Source organism: Nomascus leucogenys, chromosome 21 (genome assembly GCF_006542625.1).
Source record: "Nomascus leucogenys isolate Asia chromosome 21, Asia_NLE_v1, whole genome shotgun sequence".
Lineage (NCBI taxonomy): Eukaryota > Metazoa > Chordata > Mammalia > Primates > Hylobatidae > Nomascus > Nomascus leucogenys.
Genome location: NC_044401.1, coordinates 82,582,533 through 82,594,607, shown reverse-complemented (window position 1 = coordinate 82,594,607; position 12,075 = coordinate 82,582,533). Strand labels below are relative to the sequence as shown.

Below are 12,075 nucleotides of genomic sequence, written 5' to 3'. Positions count from 1 at the left end.
ACAGTGGCTCACGCCTGTCATCCCAGCACTTTGGGAGGCCGAGGGGGTCAGATCACGAGGTCAAGAGATCAAGACCAGCCTGACCAACATGGTGAAACCCTGTCTCTACTAAAAATACAAAAATTAGCCGGGTGTGGTGGCTTATGTCTGTAGTCCCAGCTACTCGGGAGGCTGAGGCAGGACAATCGCATGAACCCAGGAGGTGGAGCTTGCAGTGAGCCAAGATCGCGCCACTGCACTCCACCTGCTGACAGAGCGAGACTCCGTCTCAAAAAAAGAAAAAAAAAAAAAGAAAGAAAATACCTTCTAGAGTCTGGGAAGTGAGGAGCGCCTCTGCCCGGCCGCCCCGTGTCTGGGAAGAAGTGAGGAGCGCCTGTGCCCGGCCGCCCCGTGTCTGGGAAGAAGTGAGGAGCGCCTCTGCCCGGCCGCTCCGTCTGGGAGGTCTACAATGGAGGCCAGAAGCAATGTGGGGGCTGGACGTGGTGGCTCACGCCTGTGGTCCCGGCACTCTGGGGGGCGAGGCGGGTTGATCACTTCGGGCTAGGAGTTCGAGACCAGTCTGGCCAACTTGGCGAAACATGAAAAATACAACAGACAAACCAACCAACCAACTCAGTGACAACAAAACAGGTCTACCCTGGAGTCATACTCTAATTTTTTTTATTTTCCTCCCTTTCTGATCCTTTATCCCACTTTCTTTTTCTTCCTCTTCCTTCTCCCTCTTCTTTGTCAAATAGAGGATTGAGTTATTATCACTGATCCACATAAAGTCCCTCTCTACCTTATTTTAACTCCCACCCCCCATTTCTATTCCCCGACTTCCCATGTGTAACCTTCCTAATATGTTTGATACACATCTTTTTGTTTGTATGTATTTTTAGAAAATGTTTATTGTTTTTGTGTGCAAAAAAAAATTAATAAAAAAAAAAAAAGAAAATACCTTCTAGAAATTAGGCTTATTTTCATTTTTTATTTATTTTATTTTTTTTGAGATGGAGTCTCACTCTGTCCCCCAGGCTGGAGTGCAATGGCGCGATCTCGGCTCACTGCAAGCTCCGCTTCCCAGGTTCACACCGTTCTCCTGCCTCAGCCTCCCGAGTAGCTGGGAATACAGGGCCCGTCACCACGCCCGGCTAATTTTTTGTATTTTTAGTGGAGATGGGGTTTCACCATGTTAGCCAGGATGGAAATTTTTTTTTTTTTTTTTGGTCAGGGTTGACCAGGTTGGCCTTGAACGTGTAGCCTTGCCTCCCCTAGCACCAGAACAACCAGCCTGAGCCACCGCAGCTCCCAGCCTTTGTTTTGTTTTTTGTTTTTTTTTTTTTTTGTTTTGTTTTGAGACAGCGTCTCGCTTCTGTCGCCCAGGCTGGAGTGCAGTGGTGCGATCTCGGCTCACTGCAAGCTCCGCCTCCCGGGTTCACGCCATTCTCCTGCCTCAGCCTCCCGAGTAGCTGGGACTACAGCTACCCGCCACCACACCCGGCTAATTTTTTGTATTTTTAGTAGAGACAGGGTTTCACTGTGTTAGCCAGGATGGTCTCAATCTCCTGACCTCGTGATCCACCCGCCTCAGCCTCCCAAAGTGCTGGGATTACAGGCGTGAGCCACTGTGCCCGGCCAGCCTTATTTTTAAAAATTAATATTTATGTTATTAAAGTTAAAAAGTTATAAAACTAGTGTGTCTTCCTTCAGCTTGCTGTCATTGCTTTTTTTATGGATCTAACAGGTTCCCCACCCTGGGGGATGGTTTTCTTTTTCTTTTTTTTTTATGGAGACAGAGTCGTGTTCTGTTGCCCAGGCTGGAGTGCAGTGGCGTGATCTCAGCTCACTGCAACCTTCAACTCCCAGGTTCAAGCAATTCTTGTGCCCCATCCTCCCAGGTAGCTGGGGCTATAGCCGTGCATCGCCATGCCCCACTAATTTTTTCATATTTTGGTAGAGACAGGTTTCACCATGTTGCCCAGGCTGGTTTTGAACTCCTTACCTCAGACAATCCACCCGCCTCAGCCTCCCAAAGTACTAGGATTACAGGCCTGAGCCACTGCTCCCGGCCCCGTTTTGTTTTTCTTGAGTCAACTTTATTGACCTATAATTTACTATAATCTATGTCTGATTCACGTGTACGGTTGATGAGTTTTAACGGATTCATACTCCTGAGTGCCCACCACTGCATGGAGGTGTGGAAAGTGTTCACTATTCCCCGCGCTTAGAGTGCCTCACCCCACCTCGAGCAGTGCGGATGCATCTCCCCTGCGCTCAGAGTGCCTCACCCCAGCTTGGGTCACCCCGGCTCGGGCAGTGTCAGTGCATCTGCCTGGGTGAGGGCGGGGTCTGTGCTGCCTGCCCCGGCTTCCTGTGAATGCAGTTGCTTCTCTGGCCTGGCCTCTCACGCTGGACAGCGGCTTTGCGGCATCCTTGCTGCGCCTGCCAGTGGGCTCTCTGGGGAGTTTCCGCCACGTGGACACGGCACTGTTCACCGATCTGCCTGTGTGGGGTGACCCTGGGGGAGAGTCCTGCTTTCCTCACCAGCCCATTACATTTTTATCCCATTTTAAACTTAGTAAATTAAAACTTGTCACACATTTTACTCAATAAAATACGTGTAACATATATAAATATAATACACTTAAAATATAAATATCCTTACTTGTAATACATACAAAACATAATGCATATAAATATACTCACAGTGCTGAAGAATAACAAAGTTGGACACAGAAACTACACAATTTCAAGACTTCCTGTCAAAAATGCACTGAAATACCGAGCCCAGAAACAGGCGCACACGACTGCAGGCAGCTGATCCTTGACAAAGGAACAAAGGCAGTTCCCTGGAGAAGGGACGGCCTTTTCAGCACTGGCACTAGAGCAACTGAACATCCACATGCAAATCTAGACACAGACCTTACACTTCTCACAAAAACTAATTCTAAATGGATTCTGGATAAGCCTAAATGTAAAATGAGAAGCTATAGAACTTCTCTTTTTGTTTGTTTTTGAGACAGGGTCTTGCTCCCTTACCCACACTGGAGTGCAGTGGCACAGTCACAGCTCACTGTAGCCTCCAACTCCTGGCCTCCGGCAATCCTCCTGCCTCAGCCTCCCAAGGAGCTAGGACTACCAGTGTGCACCACCACACCCAGCTACTTTTTAAAAATTTTTGTGGAGATAAAGTCTCACTATGTTGCCCAGGCTGGTCTCAAACCCCTGCTTTGGCCTCCCAAACTGCTGGGATTACAGATATGAGCTATCATACCCAGCCATAATTATAAAACATCTGAGCTATCATGCTCAGCCACAATTATAAAACATCTTGGAGAAATCACAGGAGAAAGTATAGTGACCTTGGGTTTGGTGATAATAAAATACCAGTAGCACAATCCATGAAAATAAAAACTTGATCAACTGGACTTCATTACAGTTAAAATTGTCTGCTGGGTGTGGTGGCTCATGCCCCTAATCCTAGCACTTTGAAAGGCCAATCTAGGAGGATTGCTTGAGGTCACAAGTTCAAGACCAGCCTGGGCAACATAGTGAGAACCGCCCCCCCATCTCTACTAAAAATTAGGAAAAGATAAATTGGCTAATTGTGGTAGTATATGCCTGTGGTTCCAGGTACTCAGGAGACCGAGGTGAGAGGATTGCTTGAACCCAGGAGGTCTAGGCTGCAGTGAGCTATGATAGCACCACTGCACTCCAGCCTGGGCGACAGAGTGAGACCTTGAAAAAATGAAAATCTCTGCTTTGTAAAAGACACTGTTCAGAGAACGAAAAGATGAGCCACAAGCTGTTGAAAATGTTTACAAAACCCCTATCTGATAAAGGACTTGTGTTCAAAATATGCAAGTTCAAGAAGAAGAAAAGCTCAAGAAGAAGAAAAACAGGCTGGGCAGGGTGGCTCACACTTGTAATCCCAGCACTTTGGGAGGCTGAGGCAGGAGGATTGCTTGAGGCCAGGAATTCCAGACCAGCCTGTGTTACATGGTCTATTAGTCTGTTTTCATACTGATATAAAGAAATACCCAAGACTGGGTAATTTACAAAAGAAAGAGGTTCATCGACTCACAGTTCCGAATTGCTGGGGAGGCCTCAGGAAACTTGGCAAAACGGGAAGCAGGCACCTTCCTCACAAGGCGGCAGGACAGAGTGAGAACGGGCACAGGAAAAACTGCCACTCTTTTTTTTTTTTTTTTGAGACAGAGTCTTGCTGTGTTGCCCAGGCTGGAGTGCAGTGGCGTGATCTCGGCTCACTGCAACCTCCGCTTCCTGGGTTCAAGTGATTCTCCTACCTCAGCCTCCCGAGTAGCTGGGACTACAGGCATACGCCACCTCGCCTGGCCAATTTTTATATTTTTTAATAGAGACAAGGTTTCACCATGTTGGTCAGGTTGGCCTGAAACTCCTGGCCTCAAGTGATCCACCCACCTCGGCCTCCCAAAGTGCTGAGATTACAGGTGTGAGCCACCAGGCCCGGCCAAAACCGCCGCCTTTAAAACCATCAGCTCTCGTGAGACTCCCTCACTACACGAGAACAGCATGGGGGAGCTGCCCCCATGACCCAGTCACTTCCCTCCCTCCACACGTGGGGATTACAATTCAAGATGAGATTTGGGTGGGGACACAGAGCGAAACTGTGTCACGTGGCAAAACCCTGTCTCTACAAAAAATACAAAAATTAGCCAGGCATGGTGGTGCACACCTGCAGTTCCAGCTATTCAGGAGTCTGAGGTGGGAGGATCCCTTGAGCCCGGGAGGTCAAGGCTGCAGTGAGCCAAGATCACACCACTGCACTCCAGCCTAGGCAACAGAGCGAGACCCTCTCTTTCAAACACAAACCTGGGTGACAGCCACTCAGAAGGCTAAGGCAGGAGAATCACTTGAACCCAGGAGGCAGAGGTTGCAGTGAGCCAAGATGGGGCCACTGCACTCCAGCCTGGGTGACAAAAGCAAAACTTTGCTTCAAAACAAAAAAAAAAAACCTGGGTGAAAGGTCTAAGCAGATGTTCACCAGAGAAGATATTCAGACGGGAGATTGCGGTGGGAGGGTGCCCAGCATCGTTTGTCCTTCAGGAACTGGAAGCCGGGAGACACCACTGCATACCTGATGAAGGGGCTAAAACCTTAAAAACGGACAGTACCAAACGCTTCCAGGAACTCACCGTTGCTGGTGGGAATACAAAAGGCTAAAGCCACTTTAGAAGACAGTTTGACAGACTCTCACAGAACTAAATATAAATACATTCTTGGGCCGGGCACGGTGGCTCACGCCTGTCATCCCAGCACTTTGGGAGGCTGAGGCAGGTGGATCACGAGGTCAGGAGATCAAGACAAGCCTAGCCAACATAGTGAAATCCCATCTCTACTAAAAATACAAAAAATTAGCCTGGCGTGGTGGCACGCACCTATAATCCCAGCTACTCAGGAGGCCAGGAGGTGGAGGTTGCAGTGAGCCAAGATCACACCATTGCACTCCAGCCCGGGCAACAGTGCGAGGCTCTGTCTCAAAAAATATGGATATAGATATAGATAGATAGATAGATAGATTCTTACTATGCAGTCTAGCAATTTTGCTCCTAAATATTTGTCCAACTGAATTGAAAACTTATGTCCACATAAAAACCTGCAGGCAGGCCAGGCATGGTGGCTCACACTTATAATCCCAGCAGTTTGGGAGGCTGAGGCAGGAGGATCGCTTGAGCCCAGGAGTTCAAGACCAGCCTGGGCAACATAGTGAGACCCTGTCTCTACAAACTAAAAAACTTAGCTGGGTGTCACAGCACACACACATGGTCCCACCTGTCAAGAGGCTAAGTGGGATCTCTTAAGCCCAGAAGGCAGAGGTTGCAGTGAGCTGTGACTGAGCCACTGCACCGCAGCCTGGGCAACATGGTGAGACCCCGTCTCTAAAAGATAGTGATGAGCATCAAGCCGCGATGACAGGGAGGAACCTTAAATACATGTTTCTATAAATACAGGTTCCTAAGTGAGAGGAGCCAGTTGAGAAGGCCACGCAGTATGTGATTTCAGCTCGATGACCTACTGGAAGAGGCGAAATGATGTCGTAGTGAAAACACCAGTTGTTTCCCGGGGAAAGGGGAGAGTGGATAGTAGAACGCCCCATTCATATGGCAGTGAGGCCACTCTGGCACCGTCCTGGTTGGTACATGACACTGCGTTTGTCTGAACCTGTAGAACTGGACAACACAAGAGCAGACCTTGTGCAGATTTTAAACATTCATTGAAGAGATGGGGGTCCCAGCAGGGAAGGCCAGCTGACAAGAATCTTAACTACTGCAGATGCATTCCGTGACCTTCCTGAAGGGTGTTCAGAGGAAGGTGCTGAGTAACTTTGGAAATGAGCAGTGTCTATAAGGCCAGAGGCAAAAGGAATGGCACAGACGCTGCTCTAGTCGATGAAATTTTGCTCCACAGAGGTGCTGGGTGGCAGCTCTGTCACTGTGGTGTGTATGATGGCTGTGGGACGGGAGTCTCTGGGTAATCAGAGGGAGGAGGAGGGGAGTCTGGGTAATCAGAGGGAGGAGGAGGGGAGTCTCTGGGTAATCAGAGGGAGGAGGAGGGGAGTCTCTGGGTAATCAGAGGGAGGAGGAGGGGAGTCCTGGGTAATCAGAGGGAGGAGGAGGGGAGTCTCTGGGTAATCAGAGGGAGGAGGAGGGGAGTCTCTGGGTAATCAGAGGGAGGAGGAGGGGAGTCTCTGGGTAATCAGAGGGAGGAGGAGGGGAGTCTCTGGGTAATCAGAGGGAGGAGGAGGGGAGTCCTGGGTAATCAGAGGGAGGAGGAGGGGAGTCTCTGGGTAATCAGAGGGAGGAGGAGGGGAGTCTCTGGGTAATCAGAGGGAGGAGGAGGGGAGTCTCTGGGTAATCAGAGGGAGGAGGAGGGGAGTCCCTGGGTAATCAGAGGGAGGAGGAGGGGAGTCCCTGGGTAATCAGAGGGAGGAGGAGGGGAGTTTCTGGGTAATCAGAGGGAGGAGGAGGGGAGTCCCTGGGTAATCAGAGGGAGGAGGAGGGGAGTTTCTGGGTAATCAGAGGGAGGAGGAGGGGAGTTTCTGGGTAATCAGAGGGAGGAGGGGAGTCCTGGGTAATCAGAGGGAGGAGGAGGGGAGTCCCTGGGTAATCAGAGGGAGGAGGAGGGGAGTCTCTGGGTAATCAGAGGGAGGAGGAGGGGAGTCTCTGGGTAATCAGAGGGAGGAGGAGGGGAGTCTCTGGGTAATCAGAGGGAGGAGGAGGGGAGTTTCTGGGTAATCAGAGGGAGGAGGAGGGGAGTTTCTGGGTAATCAGAGGGAGGAGGAGGGGAGTTTCTGGGTAATCAGAGGGAGGAGGAGGGGAGTCTCTGGGTAATCAGAGGGAGGAGGAGGAGAGTCTCTGGGTAATCAGGGAGGAGGAGGGGAGTCTCTGGGTAATCAGAGGGAGGAGGAGGGGAGTCTCTAGGTAATCAGAGGGAGGAGGTTGGAGTGATCCCTGTGATGGTGGATTACCATTGCACATTTAGCCAAGAAGAGACACAGATGGTTAAACAGTGTGTGCGCAGTGGTTAATGGATACACAGGTATCTTGTTGCTCTGCAAGCTGAGGGGGCCTAGAACCGGCTATGCTTGCAGCAGTGAGCACACCCAGGCCCAGATCCTGATTCCTGGTGCCCTCCAGTCCACGGGGCCAGGGCTTTGAGGAGAAATGGCTGATTCCAGCACCGGGGCAAGAAATGCCTGGGATCAGCTGATCCTGGCAGTTCCAGAAAGTGAGGAGCTCCATAAACAAAACCCCACAGTCACGGGATTGTGTCCCAGCGAAAGAGCCTCCCAGTGGCCAAAGAGCAACAAAATAATGAAGTGGTATTAGAATATAACCCAAAGTAGAAAATAAACATAACATAATGAAGTAGTATTAGAATATAACCCAGAGTAAAAAATAAACATCGACAAGCCCACATAGAATGTAACCCAGAGTAGAAAATAAACATCCACGAGCCCATACTGATCTAAGTGATTGAATAAATAAACAGAGGGAATGAGACCAACCTTCCCTGCAGAAGGTTTTCAGTAAATTAGGTAGATCCCTCCATTCCAGGAGGTGGCGTGAGCTCCCGGCCCCACCGTGCGCTGCGTGTGGTGACCTGACCTCCTTCCTGGGCGTGCAGCACGGAGAGGGCAGTGGGAAGGGGATGCTGCGGCCGAGGTGCCCGCAGACACCCCCGAGCCCGGTGGTCAGGTCAGCATCCACTGGTCATGTTCATGGCGTGGCCGACGGGGAGGCTGCTGCCCGATCCTCCCAACCCCGATGACCCCAGCCCGGCCATGCGGAGGCACAGCCGACCGCCTCACTAAGGAACATTCCACAGAATTCCTGACCAGGCCTCCTCCAAACCATCCAGGTCATCAGAGACAAGGAGAGTCTGAGAAACCGTCCCAGCCTAGGGGAGCCTGAAGAGACAGGATGAGTAGATGCCACGTGGCGTCCAGGAAGGGATTGTTGGGGCGGGGCAGGGGAAGGACATCAGGGGAGAGCAAAGGAAGCGTAGGCCTCAGCAGCCGTGTGGCAGCACTGGCTTATTTTTTTTTTTATGTTTATTTTATTTTTATTTTTATTTTTATTTTTTTATTTTTTATTTTTTGAGACGGAGTCTCGCTCTGTCGCCCAGGCTGGAGTGCAGTGGCGCAATCTTGGCTCACTGCAAGCTCCGCCTCCCGGGTTCACGCCATTCTCCTGACTCAGCCTCTCCGAGTAGCTGGGACTACAGGCGCCCGCCACCACGCCCGGCTAATTTTTTGTGTTTTTTAGTAGAGACGGGGTTTCACCGTGGTCTCGATCTCCTGACCTCGTGATCCGCCCGCCTCGGCCTCCCAAAGTGCTGGGATTACAAGCGTGAGCCACCGCGCCCGGCCTATTTTATTTTGTTTTTTGAGACGGAGTATCACTCTGTCACCCAGGCTGGAGTGTAGTGGCGTGATCTCGGCTCACTGCAACCTCTGCCTCCTGGGTTCAAGTGATTCTCCTGCCTCAGCCTCCCGAGTAGCTGGGATTACAGGTGCCTGCCACCACACCTGGCTAATTTTTGTATTTTTAGCAGAGACAGGGTTTCACCACGTTGGTCAGGCTAGTCTCGAACTCCTGACCTTGTGATCCGCCCACCTTGGCCTCCCAAAGTGCTGGGATTACAGGTGTGAGCCACCACGCCCAGCCAGCACCAGCTTATTAATGGTGAGATGTTAATGGGAAAACTGGGCATGTGAGATATGGGAGCTTTTACTATTTTTACAATAATTCTGTAAATCTAAAACCATTCTAAAATTAAAAATTTATTTTTAAAATGCAATATATTTGTTTTCCTTTTAAAGCACTTCCCTCATTCTTACCCAATGGACACACCTTCTTAAATACTTAAGTAATTCTTTTTTTTTTTTTTTGAAACTGAGTCTTGCTGTCACCCAGGTTGGAGTGCAGTGGTGTGATCTCAGCTCACCGCAACGGCTGCCTCCCAGATTCAAGTGATTCTCCTACTTCAGCCTCCCGAGTAGTTGGGATTACAGGCATCTGCCACCACACCCGGCTAATTTCTTGTATTTTTAGTAGAGACGGGAGTTTCATGTCGGCCAGGCTGGTCTCGAACTCCTGACCTTTTGTGATCCACCTACCTCAGCCTCCCAATCCAAGTGCTAGGATTACAGGTGTGAACCACTGCGCCGGGCAAGTAATTCTTATGAACAAATCAGCCTTATAAAGTTGTCATAAACATTATGTGATGTGTGGCCAGGTTAGAGTCCTGTGTGACCCGGTCTGAGCTGGCCCCTGGGCAGCGTGCCATGGGGGTGCCACAGGCTGATTCGGGGAGCACCGGCGTGGGGTGACGCATGCCTGTCGGGCACATGGCCTGGGGTGACACGGATGGTGGCCTGGGATGATGCGCGCCTGTCAGGCGGATGGTGGCCTGGGCAGATGGAGGCCTGGGATGACGCGCGCCTGTCGGGTGGATGGCGGCATGGGGTGATGCACGCCTGTCGGGTGGATGGCGGCCTGGGATGACGCATGCCTGTCGGGCGGGTGGCGGCCTGGGATGACGCACGCCTGTCGGGTGGATGGCGGCCTGGGATGACGCATGCCTGTCAGGCGGATAGCGGCCTGAGATGACTGCGCATGTCGGGTGGATGGCAGCCTGGGGTGACGCGCGCCTGTTGGGCGGATGGCGGCCTGGGGTGACGCACAGCTGTCAGGCGGATGGTGGCCTGGGATGACGCGTGCCTGTCTGGTGGATGGCAGCCTGGGGTGACGCGCGCCTGTTGGGCAGATGGCGGCCTGGGGTGACGCTTCTGTTGGGCGGATGGCGGCATGGGGTTACACACAGCTGTCAGGCACATGGCGGCCTAGGGTGACGCAGATGGCGGCCTAGGGTGACGCGATGGAGGCCTGGGGTGTCATGCGCCTGCACCAGGAGCAGCTTCCCTTGGCCGGTGCCCATGTTCCTCTTTTCATTTTTATCTTTTCTGAGGAGGGCAGGGGGACATTTCACTGTCTTTCCACTGAATGTTATGACCCTCCCCACGCCCCATGGAGGCACACTGAGGTGGGGCCTGTGTCTGGCTCCAGGGGGCCCTGAAAGGTACTTTTCACACCTCCTACCCCTCAGTACTGAGAGACCTCGGGAGGGGCACCTGTGACAGGGACACGGGCCCCACCTTGCTGAACCCAGCAGCGAGGGCATCTCTGCCTCTGTCCCTGGAGGCTGACAGCGGTAGTGTGGGAGCTGGGGCCTGGGTGGAGACCGGGTCAGAAACTCAGGTTTCGCCTGGGTGGGCCATGAATGTCCTGCCGAGGGTGAGACCCTCAGCGCTCTGGGTGGAGAGCAGCACCCGCCCAGAACCACCAGACCCTTGTCCCGGCTGCACCAGGGGCCAGCGACCTTGTGCCCTCCTCCATCCTGCAAGCCTCCGGCAGGGCTTGGCCTCACCTGCCTCTGTCTACTCAGGACTTAAAGGACCAGGCACTCCTGCAGGCAGAGAGGGGAATTTCTTAGACTGAAGTTGTTACTAGGTATTTTTTAACAGCGCTGTCTTAAAAAATAGATAGCTTGTCTCTGTGGCCCCCGTCTATTCTTGCAGCCACAGGAACGTGTGTGTGTGTGTGCAGCAGCTTCCTTCACGGCAGCCAAAACCCAGAGGCAACCCAGCGTGCGAACACGCCAAGGTGTGACTGTCGGCACAGCACTGCCGAGCCGTGGGAGGGACTGGGTGGTGCAGCGGCCAGTGGGTCTCAGACCCTGAGCTGAGCACGACTGGAGAGGATGGGCATATCCGAGTGTCTGCAGAGCACAGAGCGCGTCCGCAGAGCACATCTGCAGAGCGGGTCCACAGCTTGGGTGCAGGGAGCGGATGTGAGCAGTGTGCCTGTGACCAGGGCTGTCTGCACATCCACCGGCCTAAGCTGCTTCTCACAGAAACCCACTGGGACTCTGGCTGAGGCCGGCCCCAAGGAGCTTTGCCGAGGAGGGAGCACCTTGCCCCTGCCCAGCGTGGTCCCTCGCACCCTCCTTCCCGTGAACCTGCATCTTTGGTTGCAGTTACAGCGCTCACGCTTCCATTTTATGAATCACAGGAGTCCCGTTGGTTTTGGATGAGTTGACCCCAAAAAGACACGAGAGCTCTCTAGAGACACTTCCTGGGGTCCTGCCGCGTTGCAGCAAGGAGGCAGTAGCTCCTGACGCCTTCCCTCCTAGATGGGCTTTGTGATTGCTGATGGTCACATGCGGGGCATTCGGTGGCCTCTGTGTAGAGCAAGTGTCTTCCTGATGTGACGCTGGGAACCACCAGCAGCCCGAACACAGGGACTTTCTCCTAGCCACTGGGCGGGCGGCAAATGTGAGCGCGAACGTCGGGCCCAGGGTGGTGGAGGTAGCTGGGCCTTCCCCGCCACAGAGGTGGCAAATGTGAGCGCAACGTCCGGCCAGGGTGGTGGAGGTAGCTGGGCCTTCCCGCCACAGAGGTGGCAAATGTGAGCGCAAACGTCCGGCCCAGGGTGGTGGAGGTAGCTGGCCCTTCCCCGCCACAGAGGTGGCAAATGTGAGCGCGAA

The 12,075-nt window shown here is 52.5% G+C and overlaps 1 protein-coding gene across 4 annotated transcripts in view; it reads left to right on the top strand.

Annotated features, from left to right (window-relative positions):
• The window catches only part of PTDSS2 (phosphatidylserine synthase 2), a 45,953-nt gene that overhangs the window by 13,410 nt on the left and 20,468 nt on the right, over nucleotides 1-12,075 (top strand). The window lies entirely within an intron of this gene.